Source organism: Dromiciops gliroides, chromosome 6 (genome assembly GCF_019393635.1).
Source record: "Dromiciops gliroides isolate mDroGli1 chromosome 6, mDroGli1.pri, whole genome shotgun sequence".
In the NCBI taxonomy this organism is placed as follows: Eukaryota; Metazoa; Chordata; class Mammalia; order Microbiotheria; family Microbiotheriidae; genus Dromiciops; species Dromiciops gliroides.
The window spans coordinates 155,646,961-155,673,701 of NC_057866.1; the positions used below are offsets into that span (position 1 = coordinate 155,646,961).

General features: G+C 36.7%; 1 protein-coding gene across 2 annotated transcripts in view; it reads left to right on the top strand.

Moving 5' to 3' along the window:
• Nucleotides 1-26,741, top strand: part of IL15 (interleukin 15) — a 152,682-nt gene that overhangs the window by 87,626 nt on the left and 38,315 nt on the right. The gene's annotated exons all lie outside the window — the stretch shown is intronic.

A 26,741-nucleotide genomic window follows, 5' to 3' on the forward strand; every position in this document is an offset into this window, starting at 1 on the left:
GAACATTTCTATACACTGATGAAGAATGAAATGAGCAGAACCAGGAGAGCAATTCATATAATAACAACAGCATTGGAAAGACAAAACTTTGAAAGCGATAAGAAATATGATCAATGCAATGACCAGCCATGTTTTCAGAGAACCAGTAATAAGGAACACTATGTAAAATGAATCATGTGTTTTGTTTTTTTTAAACATGGCCAATGAGATTTTGTTTTCCTTGATTATGCCTGTTTGTTATAGGGAATTTGTTTTTTCTTTTCCTTTTCCAATGGGGTGGAGGGTGTGAAAGAAAGAAAATAGATTCCTCTCAATTAAAAGATAAAACTTTAATTCAAAAGTGTAAAAAAGGCCAAACACCACCTTCGTTTCACAAAGGGGTTATGGAGAAAATGTTTTATAAAACAAATCAGTTCATAAACAGGAGCATTTTCCACTATCATATTATTCAATTAATATATTTTATGCCTTTGACTAAATGCTCATAGAGGGGGAAAACAAGTTCTGAGGCCCTCTGTGTAATTCCTGGTTTGTTTTTTTTTTTTGGTACTTGAACACACTGATGGACTCATGATTTCCTCATTATGGTTACATCTGCCATCCCTGTATTTTTCAACCCATTTACTCCTGTTGTGCTTTTCTTGTTCATGTTCTTCCATAGTTTAGCTGAGGATGATCTACTCAACCTAGCAATGCCCTTCCTCAAGGCATTTTAATATTTTGTTGAGATCTATGCATAGAACAGTAATTGGGCTGATTGCATCTGATGTCCCTTGTTATCCATATGACCCATCTATTTTATCTTCTGGTCACACTTTGCCTTGATGATATCCTAATTCAGCAGCTGTAGCTGTCTTCTATATACTGTGTGCTATATAGTAATGGGTGCTAGATATTCCAAGGTTGAGAATTCTAGTATACTATCATGGGAATGATGAAGTATCTTGTCTCAGTGACTGTGTTGCTTGTGGAAGGAAGAAGGAGCAAATCATGTTGCACTTTTAAGCGGGGTACATTTTAGGCCTTCATTCAGGAGGTTGCTTATAGGTTCCTAACATTACAAATTCAAGGGGGGTAGATTAGTGCTTGTTTTATTTGATAAGGTCAGATGAAAATAAATCTTTTTTTTTTTTTAAAAGACGTGCCAAGCATTTCCATAACATAGTAGAATAGGAAAAAAGATGATTGCACGTGAAACTCTAAGAGTATTATGTAAAACTTGCTATTTCTTTTAAGTATATAGTGAAGTTATCATGGACCTTTCTTTTTTCTTTTTCTTTCCCATGCCCTTGCCCTAGAGATGACTATTATTAAATACATACATATATATTATTAAATACATATATATATGTACACATATGTGTGTGTGAGAGAGACTGCATATTCTATAGATATTTTATATATTTCTATTATGTGGGTGCAAACAGTAGCTTCCTTCATAGGATCTTTGTAGTTAATTTGGGTATTTATAATAGTCAAAATGATTTAGTCACTTAAAGTTGTTCTTATAAAAATATTGCTGTGACTGTATACAATGTTCATTTAGTTCTGTTAATTTCACTTTCCATTATTTCATGTAAGTCTATCCATGTTTTTCTAAGATCATAGAGCTCATCATTTCTTATAGTACAATAGTATTCTATCATGATTACATACTCGTTCAACCATTACTCAGTTATGGGTATCCCCACAATTTCCAGTTCTTTTCTTTGCCACCACAAAGAGAGCTAGTATAAATATTTTAGAACATAATGGTTCTTTTCTTTTTTTCCTAATCATCTTTGGAAAAAGACCTGGTAGTGGTCTTGCTGGGTCATAGGGTATAGGCATTTTAATAACACTTTGAACATAATTCCAGTTTGCTCTCCAAAATGGTTGGATCAATTCACAGTTCCACCAACAGTGAATTGGTGTTCCAATTTTTCCACATCCCCTCCAACATTTGTCTCTTTCTGCTTTAATCATTTTATGTATAAAATATTATCTAAAGGTTATTTTATAATCAATAATGATCTAGAGCATTTCTATATAACTATAAAATATTTTTATTTCTTCATTGGAAAAACTGCCTATTCATATCCTTTGACCATTTATCAGTTGGGGAATGACTTGTATTCTTATAGATTTAACCAAGTTATTTATATATTTTATATATGATACTTTTATCTGAGAAACTACATTTTTTCAATTTTCTTCTTTCCTTCTGATCTTGGCTACATTTGTTTTATTTGCACAAAACATGAAATTAATCAAAATTATTCATTTTATACCTCACACTGTTCTCTGTCTCTTGTTTATTCATAAATTATTCACCTATCCATGAGTCTGATAGGTAATATGTTCCATGTTCTTTAAATTTTCTTGTACTATCTCTCTTTATATATAGGTCATATATCCATTTTGACCTTATCCTGGTAAATGGTTTGAGCTATTGATCTATGCCCAATTTCTGCCAGATTGCTTTCCAGCTTTCCCAACAATTTTTTACCAAATAATGAATTCTTATTCCACAAAGCTAAGTCTTTACACTTGTCAAACACAAGGATATTATAGTCATTTGCTGCTGTAAATTGTATGTCTACTCTGTTCCACTGATCTACTTTTCTATTTCTTAGCCACTAGCAGATAATTTTGAAAATTACTGTATTATAGTTTAAGATCTGATATTGCTAAATCTCCTTCCTCTACATTTTTTATTAGTTCCCTTGATATTCTTAACCTTTTATTCTTTAAAATAATAAAGGTAAAATTAACAAAATTGAGTGTAAGAAAACCACTGAATTAACAAATAAACCAGGAATTGATTTTAAGAAGAAAAAAACCAATAAAATAGATAAACCATTGGTTAATATGATAATAGAGAGAAGAAAACCAAATCACAAATATTACAAATTTTTAAAAGAGTGAATATACCACTAATGAAGATGAAATCAAAGCAATTATAAGTAATCATTTTGCCCAATTACATTTCAATAAATTTAACAATTTAAGTGAAATGAAAGAATATTTACAAAAATATAAACTGCCTCAATTAGCAGAAGAGGAAATAGAATATCTAAATAGACCTATTTTAGAAAAAGAAATTGAACAAGCCTTAAATAAATCTCCTAAGTAAAAAGAAGTAGGACCAGATGAATTTCTAAGTGAACAAACATTGAAAGACCAACTAATTACAATATTGAATGAGTTATTTGGAATAGTAGGCAAAGAAGGGGTCCTACCAAACTCCATTTTTCACATCTGATTTGCAATTCAGAGTGGTAGAAAGTGTCCTGAGTCACTGACAAGTTAAATCATTTGCCCAGGGTCACATAGCTTGTAGGTGTTAGAGGTAGAATTTGAACCCCATGTTTCTCTTTGCCAGTTCTCAATCCTACTCTGCCACTCAGTTTTAAACATGAGGAAATTGAGGCTCACAGATATCAAATGACTCACCATGAACACACTACTATATGACAGACTCTAGAATCCAAATATTACACAATTAGAACTGTAATGCTACTCCACCATACTACTGTACTTGCCAATGTACAACAATCCCATGAATTATTTAGTGCATGTATAATCTTTGTTTTTCATAGGCCTGTGTCTCAATGAAAAAACTGAGTTCTGAAAAGTCCTACTATTGTGTTCAGGGCTATATAAACCATGTTCCAGAAAAGGAGCTTAAATTCATGTCTTTTGACTTAAGTCCAGTGCTTTATTTGTTCATTCATCCATTCATTATTATCTATCTCTTTCTTCCTCCCTCCTTCTCCCTTCCCTTCCCTTTATTAACACTATTTTTTTACATTTTGAGTTTTAAATTTTCTCACTCTCCAGCACCTCCCACAACCATTGTGAAAGAAATATATCAGTTATATATATGCAGTCATAATAAACATTTTCATATTAGCCATGTTTTTTTAAAAGCAAGAAACATAAATAAAATAAAAAATGCTTAAGTTTATATTCTGAGTTCTTCAGTTCTTTCTCTGGAGGTGGATAACATTTTTCATCATAAGTCTTTTGGAATTTACTTAGGTTATTGTGTTGATTAGAGTAGCTAAGTCTTTTGCAATTGATCATCATTCCAATATTGTTGTTACTGTGTAATTTTCCTCCTGGTTCTGTTCACTTCAGTTCATATAAATCTTCCTAGGTTTTTCTGAAACCATCCTGTTTATTTTTTCTTATAAAAAAATAGTATTCCATCACAATCATATACCGCAGCTCATTTAACCATCCCTCAATTGATGGGCATCCCTTCAATTTCTAATTCTTCGCCACCACAAAAAGAACTAGTATAAATATTTTTGTACATATAGGTTTCTTTCATTTTTATTTGATCTCTTTAGGATACAGGCATAGTACTGGTGTTGCTGGGTCAAAAAATATGCAGTTTTAAGGTCCTTTGGACATACTTCCAAATTGTTCTTGAGAATGGTTGGTTTGCTATTATTCAGTCATTTCTCAGTTGTTTGACCCCATTCAGAGTTTTCTTGGCAGAGATACTGGAGCAATTAGCTCCTTCCATCTCCATCTCATTTTAAAGATGAGGATACTGAGGCAAATAAGGTTAAGTGACTTGCCCAGGGTAACACAGCTAGTAAATTTCTCAGGTAAGATTTGAACTCAGGAAGATATGTCTTCCTGACATCAGGCTGAGCTCTCTATCCACTGTACCATCTAGCTGGCTTGAATTGATGGACCAGTTCACAGCTCTACCAACAATGCAAGTATCCTTATTTTCCATATCTCCTTTAGCATTTGTCATTTTTCTTTTATTTCACGTGAGCCAATTTGATAGGTGTGAGATGGTACTTCAAAGTTGTTTTAGTTGGCATTTCTCCAATCAATAATATTTTAGACCATTTTTTTTCATGTAATTATTAATTACTTTGAGTTTGTCTTCTGAAGATTGCCTATCCATACCCTTTGATCATTTATAAATTGGGCAATGAATCTGGATTTATAAGTTTGGATCAGCTCCCTATGTATTTGAGAAATGAGGCCATTATCAGAAAAACCTTGCTGTAAAATTTCACCCCATCCCTGGTTTTCTGCTTTCCTTCTAATATTGTTTTCATTGGGGTTTTGTTTTATTTTTTGTGGAAAACTTAAAAAAATTTCATGTAATTAATATAATCCATTTTACTTTCCATGAACCTCCCTGTCTCTTGTTTGGTCATAAACTCTTCCCTCACCCAAAAATCTGCCAGGTAAATTTTTCCATGCTCCCTTAATTTTACTTTTGATATCATCTTTTATGTCTAAATCATGTACCCATTTTTATTTTAACTTGGTATACAGTGTGAGATGTTGGTCTCTGCCTAGTTTCTGCCAGACTGCTTTCTAGTTTTCCCAGCAATTTTTGTCAAATAGTGAGATCTTATCCCCAAAGCATGGAGCTTTGGATTTATAAATAACTATTTTATGGTGAACATTTACTATTGTGCATTGTGTACATAATTTATTCCACTGATCATGTGCACAATTTATTCCATTCATCAACTATTGTTTCTTATCTAATACCAAACAGATTTATTTTATTATATATTTTTGATGATTACTGCTTTCTAATATAGTTTGAAATTTTGAAAAAACTTTGAAAAAGACTGCTAGGCTGTTTTCCCCATTTTCCTCATTGATTCTCTTGATATTCTTGACTTTTTGTTCTTCCAGATGAATTTTCTTATTTTTCTAGCTTTATAAAATGATTTGTTAGAAGTTTGATTTAGTTTGTCACTGAATAAATAAATTAATTTAGGTAGAATAGTCACTTCAATTATATTGGCTCGGCCTACACGTAAACAATCAATATTTTTCCAGTTGTCCAAATTTGTCTTTATTTGTGTGCAAAGTGTTTTGTAATTGTGTTCATATAGTCCCTGGTTGTGTGTTGGTTTTTTTTTGGTTTTTTTTTTTTGAGATATTTTATTTTTTCTGTTACATGTAAAGATAGTTCTCAACTTTTGTTTATACATGCTTTACAATTTCAGATTTTTCTCCCTCCCTCCCTCCCCTCCCTCCCCCCCCTCCCCTAGACAGCAGGTAATCTGATATAGGTTATATCTATATATATCTATACATATACATATAGATATATATATACACACACATATATATACACATAATAACATTAATCCTATTTCTGCATTAATCCTGTTACAAGAGAAAGAATCAGAGCAGTGATGCAAAACCTCAAAATAGAAAAAAAAACAACTGCACCCAAAACAAAAGAAATAATATGGTTCAATCAGCATCTATACTCCACAGTTCTTTCTTTCTTTTTTTTTCTTGGATTTGGAGATCCTCTTCTATCATGAGTTCCCTGGAACTCTTCTGTACCATTGCATTGGTGAGAAGAATATAGTCCATCGCAGTAGGTCAACACTCAATGTTGATGATACTGTGTACAATGTTCTTCTGGTTCTGCTCATCTCACTCATCATCAGCTCACGTAAGACCCTCCAGGTTTCTCTGAACTCTTCCTGCTCATCATTTCTTACAGCACAATAGTATTCCATTGTATTCATATACCACAACTTGTCCAGCCATTCCCCAATTGATGGGCACCCCCTCAACTTCCAATTCCTTGCTACCACGTAAAGAGCAGCTATAAATATTTTTGTACATGTGGGTCCCTTTCCCCCTTCCATGATTTCTTTGGGCAAAAGACCTAAAAGTGGGATTGCTGGGTCAAAGGGTATGCACAGCTTTATCGCCCTTTGGGCATAATTCCAAATTGCTCTCCAGAATGGTTGGATCAGCTCACAGCTCCACCAACAATGCATTAGTGTTCCAATTTTCCCACAGCCTCTCCAACATTTATTATCTTCCTTTTTTGTCATTTTAGCCAATCTGATAGGTGTCAGGTGGTACCTCAGAGTTGTTTTAATTTGCATCTCTCTAATCATTAGAGATTTAGAGCATTTTTTCATATGGGAATAGATAGCTTTGGTTTCTTCATCAGAAAACTGCCTGTTCATATCCTTTGACCATTTCTCAATTGGGGAATGACTTGGATTCTTATAAATTTGATTTAATTCCCTATATATTTTAGAGATGAGGCCTTTATCAGAAGCACTGGCCTCAAAAATTGTTTCCCAGCTTTCTGCCTCCCTTCTAATTTTGGATGCATTGCTTCTGTTTGTACAAAAATTTTTTAATTTAATATAATCAAAATCATCCACTTTGCATTTTATAATATACTCTATCTCATGTTTGGTCAAAAACTGTTCTCCTTTCCAAAGATCTGATAGGTACACTATTCCTTTCTCTCCTAATTTACCTATGGTATCACCTCTTATGTCTAAATCATGTATCCATTTTGACCTTATTTTAGTATAAGGTGTAAGATGTTGGTCTAAGCCTAATTTCTGCCATACTATCTTCCAGTTTTCCCAGCAGTTTTTGTCAAATACTGAGTTCCTATCCCAGAAGCTGGAGTCTTTGGGTTTATCAAACACTACATTACTAGTGTCATTTACTACTGCATTTCCTGAGCCTAGCCTATTCCATTGATCTACCACTCTATTTTTTAGCCAGTACCAGATAGTTTTGATGACTGCCGCTTTATAGTAAAGCTCCAGGTTTGGTACCGCTAACCCACCTTCCTGTGAATTTTTTTTCATTATTTCCCTGGATATTCTTGATTTTTTGTTTTTCCAGATGAATTTTGTTATTATTTTTTCTAGCTGTATAAAATAATTTTTAGGTAGCCTGATTGGTATGGCACTGAATAAGTAAATTAATTTAGGCAGTATTGTCATTTTTACTATATTAGCTCTGCCTATCCATGAGCAATTGATATCTTTCCAATTATTTAGATCTGATTTGATTTGTGTGAAGAGTGTTTGGTAGTTGTGTTCATAGAGTTCCTGGGTTTGTCTTGGCAAGTAGACTCCCAAGTATTTTATATTACCTACCGTTACTTTAAATGGAATTTCTCTTTCTATCTCTTGCTGCTGGACTTTGTTGGTCATGTATAGAAATGCTGATGATTTATGTGGATTTATTTTATATCCTGCTACTTTGCTAAAGTTGTTAATTGTTTCAAGTAATTTTTGACTTGATTCTCGAGGATTCCTTAAGTATACCATCATATCATCTGCAAAGAGTGATAGTTTTGTTTCCTCCTTGCCTATTCTAATTCCTTTAATTCCTTTCTCTTCTCTGATTGCTAAAGCTAACATTTCTAGGACAATATTAAATAATAGGGGTGATAATGGACATCCCTGTTTCACCCCTGATCTTATTGGGAAGGCCTCTAATTTATCTCCATTGCATATAATACTTGCTGATGGCTTTAGGTAGATACTGTTTATTATTCTAAGGAAAGCTCCCCTTATTCCTAAACTCTCTAGTGTTTTTATTAGGAATGGGTGCTGTACTTTGTCAAAAGCTTTCTCTGCATCTATTGAGATAATCATATGATTTTGGTGAGTTTTCTTATTGATGTGGTTGATTATGTTAATAGTTTTCCTAATGTTGAACCAGCCCTGCATTCCTGGTATAAATCCCACCTGTTCATAGTGTATTATCCTGGTGATCACTTGCTGTAATCTCCTTGCTAATATCTTATTTAAGATTTTAGCATCAATATTCATTAGGGAGATTGGTCTATAATTTTCTTTCTCTGTTTTTGCTTTGCCTGGTTTTGGTATCACCACCATATTTGTGTCATAAAACGAATTTGGTAGAACTCCTTCTTCACCTATTTTTCCAAATAATTTGTATAATATTGGAATTAATTGTTCTTTAAATGTTTGGTAAAATTCACCCGTAAACCCATCTGGCCCTGGGGATTTTTTCTTAGGGAGTTCATTAATAGCTTGTTCAATTTCTTTTTCTAATATGGGTTTATTTAAGGATTTTATTTCCTCTTCAGTTAACCTGGGCAGTTTGTATTTTTGTAAATATTCATCCATTTCATTTAGATTGTCAAATTTATTGGCATACAGTTGGGCAAAATATTTCCTAATTATTGCTTTAATTTCCACTTCATTGGTGGTAACATCACCCTTTTCATTTTTGATACTGGTAATTTGGTTTTCTTCTTTCTTTTTTTTAATCAAATTAACCAGTATTTTATCTATTTTATTGGTTTTTTCATAAAACCAGCTCTTAGTTTTATTGATTAGTTCTATAGTTTTTTTGCTTTCAATCTTATTGATTTCTCCTTTAATTTTCAGGATCTCTAATTTAGTGTCTAATTGGGGATTTCTAATTTGTTCTTTTTCTAGCTTTTTAAGTTGCATGCCCAATTCATTAATCTCCTCTTTCTCTTTTTTTATTCATGTAAGCATTTAGAGCTATAAATTTTCCCCTAAGCACTGCTTTGGCTGCATCCCATAGATTTTGGTATGTTGTCTCATTATTGTCATTCTCTTGGATAAAGTTATTGATTGTTTCTATGATTTCTTGTTTGGCCCATTCATTCTTTAGAATGAAATTATTTAGTTTCCAATTGATTTTCATTCTACTTTCCCCTGGCTCTTTCTTACATGTAATTTTTATTGCATCATGATCTGAGAAGGATGCATTTACTATTTCTGCCTTTCTACATTTGACTATGATGTTTTTGTGCCCTAATACATGGTCAATTTTTGAAAATGTGCCATGTACTGCTGAGAAAAAGGTATATTCCTTTCTATCCCCATTCAATTTTCTCCAGACATCTATCATGTCTAACTTTTCTAGTAATCTATTCACCTCTTTCACTTCTTTCTTATTTATTTTTTGGCTAGATTTATCTAATTCTGAGAGGGGGAGATTCAGATCCCCCACTAGTATAGTATTACTATCTAATTCCTCTTGTAACTCATTTAACTTCTCCTCTAAGAACTTGGATGCTATACCACTTGGCGCATACATATTCAATATTGATATTACTTCATTATCTATAGTACCTTTAAGTAAGATGTAATTTCCTTCCTTATCTCTTTTAATGAGATCTATTTTTGCCTGCACTTTGTCTGAGATAAGGATTGCTACCCCTGCCTTTTTTACTTTAGCTGAGGCATAATATATTCTGCTCCAGCCTTTTACCTTTACTCTGTGTGTATCTCTCTGCTTCAAATGTGTTTCTTGTAAACAGCATATTGTAGGGTTCTGGTTTTTAATCCACTCTGCAATTCGCTTCCGTTTTATAGCAGAGTTCATCCCATTCACATTCACAGTTATTATTACTGACTGTCTATTCCCCTCCATTCTATTTACCCCCTTTGTACTTTTCCCCCCTTCTTTCACCCTATTCCTCCTCACCGACGTTTTACTTCTTACCCCTGCCTCCCCCAATCTGCCCTCCCTTTTTATCACCCCCCTCTCTTTTCTTGACCCTTTTCTCCCTTGCTTTTGTCCTCCCTTCTCAGTCCCCCCCTTTCCCTTCCCCTTTTGTTTCCCTAAAGAGTGAGTTAAGTTTCTTTATCCCAATGAACGTATATGTTATTCCCTCTTTGAGTCAAATCTAATGAGAATAGGGTTGAAACAATGTTGCCCCCTCCTTTCTTTCCCTCTATTATAATAGGTTTTTTTCCACCTCTTCATATGATATAATTCATCCCATTCCACCTCCCCTTTCCTCTCCTCCCCATAGACTCCCTTTTTATCCCCTTAATTCTTTTGTATCATCACATCAAAGACAATTTATATTTATCCCCTCTATATAAAGTCCTTCTCTCTGCCCAAATACATTTACAGTTCTTAAGAGTTATGAGTATTATCTTCCTGTGTAGGGATATAAACAGTTTAACCTAATAGGGTAACTTTTTTTCCCCCTCTGTTTACCTTTTTAAACTTCTCTTGAGTCTTGTATGTTGAGATCAAATTTTCTATTCAGTTCTGGTCTTTTCACCAGGAAAGATTGAAAGTCCCCAATGTCATTAAATGTCCATCTTTTCCCCTGAAAGAAATGCACATTTTTGCTGGGTAATAGATTCTCGGCTGCAATCCAATCTCCTTTGCCTTCCGGAATATCATATTCCAAGCCTTGCGGTCCTTTAATGTTGAAGCTGCCAGGTCCTGAGCAATCCTGACTGTGGCTCCATGATATTTAAATTGCTTCTTTCTGGCTGCTTGGAGTATTTTCTCCTTCACCTGATAATTCTGGAATTTGGCTACAATATTCCTTGGAGTTTTCCTTTTGGGGTCTCTTTCAGGAGGTGATCGATGGATTCTTTCAATGATGATTTTATCCTCTGATTCTATGATATCAGGGCAGTTCTCCTTAATAATTTCCTGGAATATGGTATCTAGATTCTTTTTCTGGTCATGGCTTTCAGGCAGTCCAATGATTCTCAAATTGTCTCTCCTCGATCTGTTTTCCAGATCAGTTGTCTTTCCAATGAGGTATTTCACATTTTCTTCTATTTTTTCATTTTTTTTATTCTGCTTGACTGATTCTTGGTGTCTCATGGATTCCTTTTCTTCCAACTGTCCCACTTTAATTTTTAAGGCATTGTTTTCTTCAGTGAGATTATGCACCTTTTTTTCCATTTGGCTAAGTGAATTTTTTAAGGTATTGTTTTCTTCAGTGAGATTATGTACCTTTTTTTCCGTTTGGCTAAGTGAATTTTTTAAGGTATTGTTTTCTTCAGTGAGATTATGCAGCTTTTTTTCCATTTGGCCAAATGAATTTTTTAAGGCTTTGTTTTCTTCAGCTTCCTTTTCTAAGCTGCTGATTCTTTTTTCATAGTTTTTTTGTGTTGCTTTCATTTCTCTCCCCATTTTTTCTTCTACCTCTTGCAATTGATTTTTAAAATCCTTTTTGAGCTCTTCCAGGAAGGCTTTTTGTTCTTGGGACCAATTCACCTTCCCTTGTGAGGCTTCAGATGTAGACAATTTGAGGCTATTGTCCTCATCTGAGTTTGTGTTGGCTTCTTCCCTATTGATACAGAAGCTCTCAATGGAGAGGGCTCTTTTTTGCTTCTTACTCATTATTGCAGCTTATTTATTTATTCTTTAAGTTGAGGTCTGCTCTGGGGGCACCAGGGTCCCTGTTTTGGGCTTCTTGTTCAGGTGTATAGGTGCTGTGTGACCGGGCTTTTACTCTGAGGCCTTTATGGTGTGTGGAGATCCCCTGTCCTGCACTTCCTGTCTGATTGTGCTCGGCCAGCCAGGCGCCAGACCCCGGCGTCTGATCCCGCCGTTCGTGGCCCTCTCGGCCGGTGCAGGTAAGTTTTTCCACTGTCCTTCTTGGCCACCAGATTTTTGAACCAGGTTCCGGGAGCCTCAGTTGTTCGGCTGTGACCCGCAGCTCCTGCTGATTTGCCCCGACCCCCTCGGCGCTGGGTTGCTGCCCTGCGCTGGGCCTCCCTTTTGCCCGAGTCAGACCGACCTTTTCCTGAAGTCTTCTAAATTATCTCTGGTTGGAGGACTGTGTCTCTCTGTCTCTTTGCAGGTTCTGTAGTTTCAGAATCCGTCCAGAGGCTTGATTTAATGTTCGTTTTGAGGGAACAGAAGGAGAGCTCAGGCAGCTTGCTGCTTCCTCTCCGCCATCTTGGCTCCTCCCCCCCCTGGTTGTGTTTTGACAGATATGCTCCTAAGTATTTTTTGTTGTCTATAGTTATTCAAATCAGAAATTATCTCTTTCTACTGGGTTTTGTTGGTAATATATAGAAATGGTTATGATTTATGTGGGTTTATTTTATATCCTGCAAATTTACTAAAGATGATAATTGTTTAAAAAAGCTTTTACAATTGATTTTGGAGGGTATTTTACGTATACTATCATGTCATTTGCAAAGAGTGATAGTTTTGTTTCCTCGTTGCCTACTTTTATTTCCACAATTGCTTTTTCTCCTCATATTGCTATCTCCAGCATTTCTAGACCAATAATGAATAATGGTGGTGATAATGAGCATTCTTGCTTCACCTTGATCATATTGGGAAGACTTATAACAGATAATGATTGTTCTTGGTTTTAGATAAATACTACTTATTTTAAGAAAGGCTCCATTTATTCCTATGCTTTCTAGTGGTTTGTGTGTGTGTGTGTGTGTGTGTGTGTGTGTGTGTGTGTGTTTGGTGAGGCAATTGGGGTTAAATGACTTGCCCAGGGTCACACAGATAGTAAGTGTCAAGTGTCTGAGACCGTATTTGAACTCAGGTACTCCTGAATCCAGGGCCCGTGCTTTATCTACTGCGCCACCCAGCCGCACTCCTAGTGTTTTTAATAGGAATGGATTTTGTATTTTGTCAAATAATTTTTCTGTCTACTGTGTAAAGTTGCTATCTCTATAGGGTTAAAATTCTAGCTAGACTGTCTAAAAATATAATGAGTAGTCATCATAAATTATAAGCTTTAGCAAGAGTTTAGACTTTTAAGTATTTATTAAGGAGCATAAGAATTTGGAGAGGAGAGAGAAAGAGGCCAAGATTCCTTCATCTATCTATCTCAGGGAGACAGCATCTCAGCTCCACTCAGAATGAGGTCTCGGGCAAAAAGAGCGAGGCCCTTGCCCCTTCTTCATCCCAGAAGCCTCCTGCAAAAATGGAGACAGCTGCTGGTTTTATTTAATAGTTTAATTTTTTTAATAGTTTAAATAAGTTTTAAATAGTTTAATAAGTTTTCCACAGAAAATAAAACAAAACCCCAATGAAAACAATTAATTAAAAAATTAATTAATTTTATTTAATAGTTTAATTTTTTTTTCAATTTCACTAATTTTTTTCCCAGCATTTCCAGTAGGGTGTTTAATTGAGGATTTTATATTTGTTTTATCTCATTTTTTTTTTTTAGCAACAAACATTTATTTTATTTTTTCCAGTTACATGTAAGGGTAGTTTTCAACATTCATTTTCATAAGATTTAGAGTTCCAAATTGTTCTCCCTCCCTCTCTCCCTTTCCTCCCCACTCCACAAGATAGCAACCAGGTTATATATGTACAATCCACAGGTGTTCTTTTTATCAGTTCTTTCTATGGGGGTGCATAGTAAGCTTCCTCATTAGTTCCTTGTGATTGTCCTGGACCATTGCATTGCTGGGAGTAGTAAAGTCATTCCCAATTGCTCACTGAACAATACTGCTGTCATTATGCACAATGTCCTCACAGCTCTGCTCACTTAACTATACATTGATGTTCATTAGTCTTTCCAGGTTTTTCAGGGATCATCCTGTTTGTCATTTCCTGTAGCACAAGACCATTCCACTACAATCATATAGCACAGCTTTTTCCATCATCCTTTAATTGATGGACATTCCCTTGACTCTCAATTCTTAGCCTCCACCAAGAGTTGCTATAAATATTTTTTGTACAATTTTCCCCCTTTTCTCTTTTTCATGATTACTATTGTTAACTGTTTTTCTTTCATCCTATTCCCTTCCCCAAGATATTTATTCTATTATCCATCTTCTTTCATCCTATCACTCTTCAAAAGGGATTTGCTTCTGTGTGTCCCTTCCCCCCACTCTCCCCTTCCTTCTTTTGCCCCTCTCTCTTTATCCCCTTCCCCTCCTATTTTCCTGCAGGGTTACAGAGATTACTCCACCCAATTGAGTATGTACATTATTCTCTCCTTGAGCCAATTCTAATGAGATTGAGGTCTATGAGCCAATTCTGATGAGTGTTAGGCTCATTTACTGCCCAGATTAAATAGATCACTCCACCCAGTTGGGTGTGTGTGTTACTCCCTCCTTGAGGCAGCTCGGATGAGTTTAAGGTCTTTGAGCCTTTTCTGATGAGTGTAAAATTCATTTACTGCCCTGCTCCTCTCCCATCTCTTTGTCCATTCCATAAGCCTTTTCCTGTTTCTTTTATGTAGGATTTCACCTCTGCCCTTCCCCCTCACCCAGTGCATTCCCTTCACCCCTAAATATAACCCTAAAGATGTCATCACCTAGCTAAGTAACACAATGGAAAAAGCATCACCCCTGGACCCAGGAGGATACCAGCCAAAACCTGGCCTCAGACGCAAGACAGTTGCCCACTCTTCGACCCCAGGTATGTCCCCCAGCTCCAATTTTTTATGGTTCTCTAGGGTCTTATATTTGAAAGTCAAATTTCCCATTCAGTTCAGGTCTTTTCATCACAAATATCTGAAAGTCTTCTTTTTCATTAAAGTCCCATTTTTTCTGCTGAAAGATTATGATGAGTTTTGCTGGCTAGGTGATTCTTGGTTGTAACCCCATTTCCTTTGCCCTCTGGAATATCATATTCCATGCCCTCTGGTCCTTTAATGTAGAAGCTGCTAGATCTTGTGCTAGCCTGATTGGGGCTCCACAGTACTTGAATTCTTTCTTTTTGGCAGCTTGCAATATTTTCTCCTTGACCTGAGACCTCTGGAATTTGGCTATAATATTCCTAGGAGTTTTCCTTTTGGGATCTCTTTCTGGAGGTGATCAGTGGATTCTTTCAATTTCTATTTTAGCTGCTTCTTCTGGAATTTCAGGGCAATTTTCCCTGAGAATATCTTGGAAGATGATGTCTAAGCTCTTTCCTTGACCATGGTTTTCAGGTAGACCAATAATTTTCAAATTATCTCTCCTGGACCTATTTTTCAGGTCAGCAGTTTTTCCCAGAAGATATTTCACATTGCCCTCTATTTTTTTATTCATTTGGATTTGCTTTATTGTGTCTTGGTTTCTCATAAAGTCACTGGCTTCCATTTGTTCAATCCTCATTCTTAGGCAATTATTTTCATCAGAGAGCTTTTGCACCTCCTTTTCCATTTGACTTTTCAAGCTGTTGATTTTTCTCTCATGTCTTTCCTGCATCACCCTCATTTCTCTTTCCATTTTTTCCTCTACCTCTCTAACTTTATCTTCAAAGTCTTTTTTGAGAACCTCTATGGCCTGAGACCAATTCATATTTTTCTTGGAAGCTTTAGATGTAGGGGCCCTGATGTTGACATCTTCCTCTGAGGGTGCACCTGGGTCTTCCTTGTTACTGAAGAAACTTTCTATGGTCCTCACTTTTCTCTATCTGCTTATCTTGCCTTTCTTTTACTTGACTTTTAGCTCCTTAAAGTGGGGCACTGTCTCCAGGCTGAAGTATCCCAAGCTTAAGAATTCCCAAGTGGTATAATTTAAGGAGGAGCAGGTTCTTCACTGGCCTGGCCTGTTCCCTAGTCTGTAGATGACCCCCAACCAACTTGGTAATCAACCAGCTTTGTGTGTTGTGGTTTTTAGCTCCGAGGAGCCTGTGCCCCTCCTCCATCTGGGCCACTGCTACTCAAGCCTACCTCCTGGTTCTCAGCAGGGGTGAAAAATCCAAGTTCTGCCTCAGCACCAGCATAGACCCCTGTAGTCTCCCCCCTGCCCGGGGCTCAGCCCACTCACCAGACTGTGAGCTTAGTTCTAGACGACACTGGTGCTTCAGCTGATTCAGAGGCTCTGGGGGTCTCCTTCTCTGTTGAGGACTTCCTGAGACTGGATCTTTGTCAGGGTGACTGTGGGGTTGGGCTTGACTCCTGTATCAGCACAGCAGCTCCCTCCTGACCTTCCAAACCATTCTTGGTTAGAAGATGATTTCAAGCACATTCTTCTGTGAGTTTTTCTGCTCTGGGCATTTTCCTATGGCATTATTTGGATCTTTTTTGGAGAGATTGTGTCATGAGTTTGGGAGCTCACTGCCTTTCCTCCACCATCTTGGCTCCATCCTGGAAGTCCTTATCTCAATTTTTAAAATGAACATGCCCAATTTATTGATCTGATCTTTCTTTCTTTTATGATGCATTTGTTTTGAGGTATAAATTTTTATATGGTATCTTACTGTTGTCATTCTCTTTAATAAAAATATTGGTTTTTTTCCCCTAGTATTTGTTCTTTGACCCACTTTAGGATTAGATTATTTAATTTTCAATTAATTTTTATTTATGACTGACCTTTTATTGAATATAATTTTTATTGTATTCTGGTCTTAAAAGGGTATATTTAACATTTATGTGTTTCTGCATTTTGTTGTAAGTTTTGCATTCTCTAATACATGGTCAATTTTTTGAAGTGCCTTTTACAGCTGAAAAAAAGTTATACTCCTTACTCTATCCATTCATTTTTATCCAGAAGTCTATCATATATAACTTTTCTAAGATTCTGATTCTCTCCTTAACTTATTTTTTATTTATTTTATAATTAGATTTATATAGCTTCAAGAGGGGAAATTTGAGGTCTCTTGCCAGCGCAGTTCTATTGTCTACTTCCTCCTGTAACTCACTTACTTTTTTCTTTAAGAATTTGTATGCTCTGCCATGTGGAGCATTATGTTCAGAATTGATATTACTGCATTGTCTATATAATATTTTTTCACAATATGTAATTTTATTGATTATCTTTTTAAATTAGGCCCATTTTTTTTAAACTTTTGTTTTGTCTCAGATTGTGATTGCTCCCCCTGGAATTTGGTTATACTATTGCTGGCAATTTTCATTGTGGGATCCCTTTTAGGAGATAATCAGTGGATTTTTTCAGTTCCTATTCTACCCTCCAGACCTTTGATATTGTGGTAGTCTTCCTGTATAATTCTTTGAAATATGATGTGTAGGCTCTATTTTTTTTATCATGGCTTTCAGGTAGTCTAATAATTTTTCAATGATCTCTCCTCAATCTATTTTCCATGTCAGTTATTTTTCCAATGATATATTTACCATTTTCTACTATGTTTTTTTCATTCTTTTTACTTTGTTTTTATTATTTATTTTTTATTATTATTTATTTATTTATTTTAGTGAGGCAATTGGGGTTAAGTGACTTGCCCAGGGTCACACAGCAAGTAAGTGTTAAGTGTCTGAGGCCGGATTTGAACTCAGGTACTCCTGATTCCAAGGCAGGTGCTCTATCCACTGCGCCATCTAGCTGCCCCTGTTTTTATTATTTATTGATGTCTTATGGATTCATTAGCTTCTATTTGCTTAATTCTAATTTTTAAGGAATTATTTTCTCCAGTGAACTTTTGTGCCTCTTTTTTCCATCTGGACTTATTCTGTTTTTTTAAGGAGTTCTTTTCTTCAATGAGATTTTGTGCCCCTTTTATTATATTACCAACTCTATTTTATAAGTTGTTACTTTTTTCAGTATTTTATGTGTCTCTTTTACAAAGCTTTTGTCTTCTCATAGTTTTCATGCGTTACTCTCATTTCTCTTCCCAATTTTTTCTCTATCACTCTTGTTTGTCCTTTAAAATAATGTTTAGCTCTTCCAGGAATTCTCATTGGGTTTGTTTCCTATATGCATTTTTCTTTTAGGCTTTGCTTTTAGCTTTTTTGAAATAATTGTCATCGTCTGAGTTTGTCTTGATCTTTCCTGTCACTATAGTAGATATTTATGGTCATGTTGTTTTTTTTTCTCCATTCTTTGATCATTTTCCCAGCTTATTTCTTGACTTTGAACTTTACATTAAAATTGGGCTCTACTTACCTAGGGGAGATATTTCCCAAACTTCAGGTTTTTTCATATTGCTGTTTTCAGAGCTGACTTGAGTGTTTGGAAGTTTTCTATGCTTCTAAGGTAGTATTATTTTTGGAGAGCAATGCTGGGTTCTTTATCTAGGAATGCCCCCTCATCCTTTACAGTTACAAATGCTATTGTTCCTCAGGGCCCCTTCTCTCTTATGACTGAAAAAATTCCTCTCTGCCCTGGAACTTCAAGCCAGAAATGGGTACGGGCAATGGAGTTGCCAAACAGCACCCTTTTCTGCAACCAGTACTAGCACAGAGGTCCTCTGTAATCTTTCTTACGAGTTACCCAATCCTCTTACCACCTCTGGACTGAGAGCTCTTGAAGCTGTTGCTGCTGCTTCTGCCAAGTTCCACAGCTGATGTTGCTGCCACATACACTCTGGATGAGCCCTGCCCCAGTATCACAGACTTCTCCTTCCAACTTCTTAAATTGTCTTTCCTTGGAAAAATGTCTCACCCTGATCTTTTGTTGGCTATTCCATTCTAGAATTAAATTTGATGTCTCATTTTAAAGTTGTTTAAAGGAGAATGTTGGGAGAGTTTGACTAGAGTGCCTTCCCTCCACCATCATCTTGGTTCCACACATTTCATCTGCTGGTTTTTTCCTCGTAAAAAATTTTACAGCTATTTGCAACCATTGAGTAGTGGGAAACTATAATAGCTATCAGTCAGTCAATAAACTTTTATTAAATTCCTGCCATGTGTCAGGTGCTGAAAAATAGGTTATTAATAGCAATAATAGATGCTAAGTAGGAATACAATTTTTTATAAATGAGTAATAATAACTCCCACTGCTGTAGTGCCTTACATCTTGCAAAGCACTTCATGTATATGATTTCATTTGTTCCTAGTCATACTGATAGGTTCTGTCCTCAGAGTACAGCTGCTGTGTATCCCCTTGGGTTTTATGGGGCATAGCTAAAGGGATAATGGAGGTATCTTTTTAGGAAGTATCTTGAATCCTAACTAGTATGCTTTCACTCATGATTATCAGTTTATAACAATTAGCCAGACTTAATTATCCTTTAGAAGCATGTATTTGCTATGTAGTATTATTGGTATAAAATACTATACCCCAAAAGTCTTTTTTTTTCTTTTTTTTGCGGGGCAATGGGGGTTAAGTGACTGGCCCAGGGTCACACAGCTGGTAAGTGTCAAGCATCTGAGGTCGGATTTGAACTCAGGTACTCCTGAATCCAGGGCCGGTGCTTTATCTACTGCACCACCTAGCTGCCACCCCCAAAAGTCTTTTGATACATTCTTCTCCCAAAACAAAGAGAGCTAGGAGAATTGTGAGCTCAGGCTTAGAGAGGACATTTGGCAGTGGGGTAACTAATAGTGCCTGGGAGTCCTTTTCCTGGCATCCTCAAGATATTTCTCTTAGATATGATCTATCTTTTCTCCTAAGTTCCTTGTAGAGCCTCAGACCTGCCTTTCCTCCTCATGTTTAGTCTGTTCTTGGCTGCTGATAAAGACATGCCCATTAGCCCTTCTGGGAATGCTGCTATAACTCCAAGGAAAAGTCTGAATCCTCAAAACTCCCAAATTTCACAAGCTAGGAGAGAGGAGACTGAGACTTAAGGCCAAGGCCAAGGTTCCTCTCCGTGCTCAATCAAGTAATTCCTTCTTAGAGGCTTTGATCTTTGAGTCTCCATTCTGTCAGACTCTTTAATCCTCTTTTCCAAGGAGCCCACTGGTTTTAAAAAGCCACCAGAGGTGCACATGCCTTGTTTGTGTCTAATGAATAATCGCTATTTATCTTCACCTGATTGAAGTATCTTGGGCACAGTTTCCTGTCACTGTACTCTAAGTGGGATGGGGATAATTAGTGTGATCCTGACTCTTACACTTAACATAACCCTGTCAAGTCAGTTCAGCTCCAATACCCCTATGGGTATTATGATCCTTTTCTTTATAGGAAGTTGAAGCACCAAGTTCATGAATTGTCCAGTTTGTAGGTAGCCTGGCTAGGGGTTGAATCCAGGCCTTTCAGCACCAAATCCTATTTCCCCTATGCTGTATCTGCCTCCGGATGGAAATTGTCAAGGTTGTAATAACATTGCTCTCTTTCCTTTTGATGCTATTCCTTATCCAAGCCATAGTAGGAAAACAAAAAAAAAAAAACCAAACAAACAAAAAACAAAAACAAAAACCCATCAACCCAACAACAAAAAACAAATAGTCATGAATTCTCTGCCTAGAGGTTACAACATTTGTTCTGTTTACTCTGGTTCAGTCCTTGATTGCCTGTGGGAATGAATTCACCCCCACGGAGCAAAGATGTGAAAGAGTAATTTAGAGCTCGAGGAAAAGAAACTGGATTCAGAAATGATGTTCTCAGTCAAACATTAAAAATGAAAAGGTATAGCAATTTCACAAATGGCCTTAAGCCCCAAGCCACTTGCCAGATATCCTACAGAGCCCTAGCAATCCTCCATGGAACACAGCTCGAAAAACCCTATGGAAGGATACATTGTCTATTTACTTTGTATCCCAAATTCAAGTTTGTATCATTTGCAAAAATAAACAAACAAAAATCTTTTGGATTTATCCAACTCTATCTTCTTTACACTATATATAACATTTTTGCTAAACTTTTCTTAATGTTGATTTTGGGCACTGTCCAATTTATTTCCCTCTGTCATTTGCCCTTCAAGGCCCAAATTTGGGGTACCCTTGGAAATTTTGCCCCTTATATTCAGACCATAATCAAGATCAGCTGCTTCCTTCTCTTGCCCATGGTTCAATTGGGACCATATTTCTCTGTCATTCTAGTGGAAAAATCCTTTCCCAAGATTTTACTAATTTTCCATCTGTACTACTGGGCCAGCAAAATGATTATGAAGTTTTTTGGCAGAATATTTGCAAGAAGGTGAGGCAATGGTCCCTTATAGATTTAGGAATACAGCATTGAGGCTGGGGAGGGGACAGGACTTCAGTTTGATCATAATTCAATAAAAGGAGGCAGTTGAATTAGATCCGTGGTTTCCAAATTTGTTCTTGCATATCTACCTATAAGATTTCGACCCCTCCCCAAGGAGAGTATACTGATTAGGGGATACACTGGGGGTGGGAAAGATGAGGTGACAATGCTAGTGATTTCTGGCAGCTGCTTCATTTGGTCAAGGCTAAATTACAACGGCCTTATGGGGATGATGCTCATCTCAGAAGTGAGAAGGCTGGATCATTATACATCTAACAGGAAGCGTTGGAGTGAAGGGAGGATTAGGTGTGATGGAAGATGAGGTGTGGCTATGTTGGAGATATAACCTATGATTGGCCATCACAGCAAGGGTGGGATTCCACCTATCTTTGTTCCCTCTGATTGGCTGAACACACAACCCTTGGAGTCATATCATGGCCCCCACTTTGGAGACCAGTGAAAAAGATAATCCCTAAGGTTCTTTCCAACATCAAGATTTTATGCACCCTATAAGTCTTGGTTCAGTAACTTACTGTGTAGCCTTCAGCAAGCTATAAAAACTACCCAAGCCTCAATTTCATCATCCATAAAATCAGCATTGTAATGTTTGAACCATGTACTTCATAGATTTGTTGGGAAGAAAAGAGCTTTGTAAATTGCAAAGCACTGTGTAATGTGAGCTACTCATTTAAAATTGTTCGACACCCTTTAAGACCCTTCCATATAAATCAAATCTGAAAGCCAGCCCCCTACTGTGAAACTTTCTAGGTTCTCATTCTCTTCTTCACTTCTCCAGCATAAATTCTTCCCTACTCTTTTTCCTCAGCACATGTTTTTACTTCTCTAATTGTATCTCATATATTTGGTCAATTGCAATGAGGAAACAGAAATCCGGGCAGCTGGTATGGAAAGTACTGGGCTTTTCCACTAAATTTCGAATTGTGGCACCTTAGTTCAAATCTCAGCTCTCTTACTACCAGGGTAACCAGGGCAAGGAAGCATTGCTCAGATAATCAGCTGCATGTGTCCTCCACAATTCCTAACCTTGTACAATATCTCTTTCTTTCTATGGGTTAGTAATTCTCCTCTTTTAATTCTTGAATGACCTAAAATGTCTCATTTTATTCCAATATCACATATAAACTACCATGGGGAATGTTACCCAGAACAGTATTTAAACCTCTTCCCAGCCTGGTGCTTTCTTACTGGTCTTACACTTTATTTCCCTCCATATACTCTATGATCCCAATCCACTGGCCTCCTTCCTGTTTCTCAAGTATGACATCTAGCCTCTTTTCTCTGGGTCTTTTTACGTCTCTCATGCCTGAAATGATCTCTCCCCTCACCTCCCCCTCTTCAAATACCATGCTTCCTTTAAGTCTCAACTCAAATTGAGACCCCCTTCAAAAAGTTTTCCCCCATCTCTCCAGCCACTAATGGCTTCCATTGTAAGGTTATTTGTCATCTCTGTACGTACTCCTCTCTGCCTCAGTTTCCTCATCTGAAAGATATGGGAAATAGTAGTAACTATACACGGTTATGAGGATCAAATGAATTAGCATATATGACCATGTATTGCAAACTTTAAAGCATTTTAAAGGTTATAAATACTAGTAATTCTTATAATTTTATAATTAATACATTAATATTGTCACCTAATATTATAATATTAGAAAAAGTTCCTTGAGGGAAATAACTGCATTTTTTTTTAATCTCTAGGGTTTAGCACAATTTCTGGCACATAGGAAGTGCTTACTAAATGTTTATTGATTGATTGTCTACACTTTGATACACATCAGTTTTCTCCCCTTATAGAATGTGAGTTCCTTGGGAGCAGTTCCTGCTACTATAATAAACATTTACTATTTGATGTGCAAATACAGTGCTCATTTACTGATTGACTGTTGTATGAGCACTTTCCTTCAGTTAGCCCTAATTTTGGCTACTTGGATACGTTTGCCACTGAGGCAGATTCCAACCCATCTACTACTTGGCAGTTATAGAATACCATCTCCTTAAGGAAAAGGACTATTTTTGTCTTTGTATCCCAGGTCCTAGCATGGTGCCTTGTATATGACAAATGCTTAGCAGATGTTTGTTGTATTGGATTGAATGGTGTTTGAGATTAGCTTCAGCCCCCAAGTCATCACCCTTTCATAATGATCTCTTTCAAACTTAAATAGGCTGCCCCTCGAATAGTAGACAGAATATATCGGTGGGCTTGGTATATCTTGGTATATGATAACGCTCTGAAACAATCTCTCTTAAGAAAATTTTTGGCCAATTTTTTTACATCAAAGACATTTCCATGCATGGAACCCTCCCTTTTATTAAAGAAAAAAAAATGATTTAAGCAAAATCAACCACCACATCCAATGGCATATGCAACAATGCTCTCATAATCTCTCACCTGTAAGAGAGGAAACCATTAGATTGTTTTGTTTTGTTTTGTTTTGTTTTTTGGTGAGGCAATTGGGGTTAAGTGACTTGCCCAAGGTCACACAGCTAGTAAGTGTCAAGTGTCTGAGGCCGGATTTGAACTCAGGTACTCCTGAATCCAGAGCCAGTGCTTTATCCACTGCCCCAAGCATTAGGTTTTATTGTCTGGTCTTCAGGATTGAGATTAGGCATTAAAATTTAATTAGAGGGGCAGCTAGGTGTCGAAGTAGATAAAACACTGACCCTGGATTCAGGAGGACCTGAGTTCAAATTCAGCCTCAGACACTTATCACTTACTAGCTGTGTGACCCTGGGCAAGTCACTTAACCCCAATTGCCTCACACCAAAAAAAAAAAAATTAATTAGAGGTTGTAATCATTCTGCATATTGTTCTTTAGGTTCTGATTTCTTGAGTCTGTATCAGTTCCTTCAAGCCTTCCTGTGTTTTTCTGTATTCTTCATGAACACTGGTTTATTTGATGCAATAGTATTACATAATGTTTTTCCAATCATTTCCCACTCAATGGACACATTTCATTTCCATTTTTTGATACCACAAAAAATGCTGTTATGAATGTTTTAGAACATGGGGCAATCTATCTGTCTTTGCCTAGCAGTAGTGTTTCTGGGTCAAAAGCCATGGAGATATGGTTCTTCTATAAAATTCTTCCTTGGCTATATGTTGCAGACTGATTATGCCAACCATGAGTCTGTCCTTTCCTTTCCATTGTTGGGAAGATACAAAAATATGTAAGACACAGACTCTGCCCTCTGAGCAGTTTACAATGTGGTAGATTATACATGTAAACAAAACTAATCACACTACAAAGTTAAATATATATATATATATATATATATATATATATACACATATATATATATACATATATATATACATATATACACATATATATTATATATATATGTATATATATAAAGCACTAAGATCTGAAAGAGATTACTTTGAGTTTAAGGGACCCAAGAATTTAACAGCAATAAACATTAATTAACCATCTACTTAGTACAGATAACTATGTACTGGGGAAGATAGAAGGCATAGTACTTGCCCTCCTAGACCTTAGAGAGGTGGCATATATACTTCACTATAATACTAAGGATCTAGGGATAGAGACTTGTGTAATTTAAATTTCTAAATGTAGGTTCTAATCTGTCCCCCCAGTTTTTGGGGGAAACTGACTAAAATCACTGATAAACAAGTTTAGGTTTTTAAGGGTTTATTGAAAACTAGTAAAGAAAGAGAAAGATTGAGAACAGAATTCTTACAATCTGGCAATCCTATCTTTCCTCAACTACCCTGTGAAGTCCTCTGGAGTCTAGTCTCCACCACGGCCAGGTCAGGAGCCAAAAGAGAGAGAACTCCTCCACCAGCGTCTGCTTCCTACTTCGTGTGTTCCTCCCAGAAATGGGAGGCTCCTCAAGTTGATTGGCTATTAGCCTTGATAGACAGTACCCATGAGCAAACGTCATTTCCTGATGCCAAAGAAAGCCGCATGGCCTTGCCCTCAGAGGCCTTCTCCTCATGGTGGAGCTTTCCTACAGTAAGTCTCCAGCAGGTGGCATCATTCCAATCATCATAGTTCCCCCTTTGTTTCTTCAGACTGGACCTGGGATATAGTACCGTGGTAGAAGGAACTCTCCCAAGTGATGAAACTCCCTCTACAGGAGTGAGCAACTGCCCCAGATCATCACAGGCTCTACAATTTATCATCTAAGAGAGTACCTTGGAGCAAGGAGAGATTAAGTGACTTACTCAGAGTCATAGTCACCATGTGTCAAAGACAGAACTTCAGCCTAAATTTTCTTGGCTCTTTCTACATTACACCATGATCCATCTGTAATCTATAATAATAAATGCTAACTGTAGACAAGGGCTACAAAATTATGTCCTTTGTGGAGTCTGTAGGATAAGGCTGAAGGGAGTAGGCAGAATTTAAAGTGGACCTCGAAAAGTGCTTAGCATTTCAACAGACAGAAATAGGAACCTGTACATTGCAGGTATTAGGAGCTGTAGGAGGCGTATATAAAGGTGGGACAGGACAGAGTGATTTAGGAGCATAAGGAGCAAGCCCAGTTAGTAAGATTCTACAAGAAATAATGTAGGTGGAAACAGAGATTGAAGCTAGATTCTAGAAGACTTTGAATAAGCTCTTCTTCCTCAGATTTTTCTAGAGTACTTTTGCCTGTATCATTTCCTATTGTATAAAGTTTTCCAATAGGTTCTATGAACTCCTTGAAGGAAGACAAGTTCATTTTTTATTCTTTTGTCCCTAGGACATAATGCAGTACCTTGCACATAGTAAGCACTTAATAAATGTTTGTGGAATATAATTGATTAGATTAATTGATATTTAATTACTAGAATTACTTTGGAGAGGGGGCCATACTGACCTCTGTTCCATAAACATCCTTCATTGTGGAGAAAGTGCTGGATGAGTCAGGAATTCTTGGTTTCAAATTCTGCCTGATACTCACTAGCTGTCTGAACTCAAGCAAATCAGTTTACTTTTCTGAGGAGTTTCCTCATTTATAAAATGAGGGGATTGAACCCAGTGAGTGTTCATGTTTGTTCTCCTTCTCTCTCTCTCTCTCTCTCTCTCTCTCTCTCTCTCTCTCTCTCTCTCTCTCTCTCTCTCTTATTCTGGGGCAATGAAGGTTAAGTGACTTGCCCAGGGTCACACAGCTAGTAAGTGTCAAGTATCTGAGGCTGGATTTGAACTCAGGTTCTCCTGAATCCAGGGCCCGTGCTTTATCTGCTGCACCACCCAGCTGCCCCTAAACCTAGTGACTTCTAAAGCCTATTCTAGCTCTCCTATAAGCCTCCTTTCCAATGCCATTTGAGGGGCTGCTTTTTCCATAACTCAGTGCTAAGTATGATATGTCAGAGTTGTAGAAGTAAAGAAAATCACACACCCCACCTTCTTGGAGCTCCTATTGAAGACTGAAAATGATGAGGTTGAACACTGGCCAGGCACAGAAGAGAAA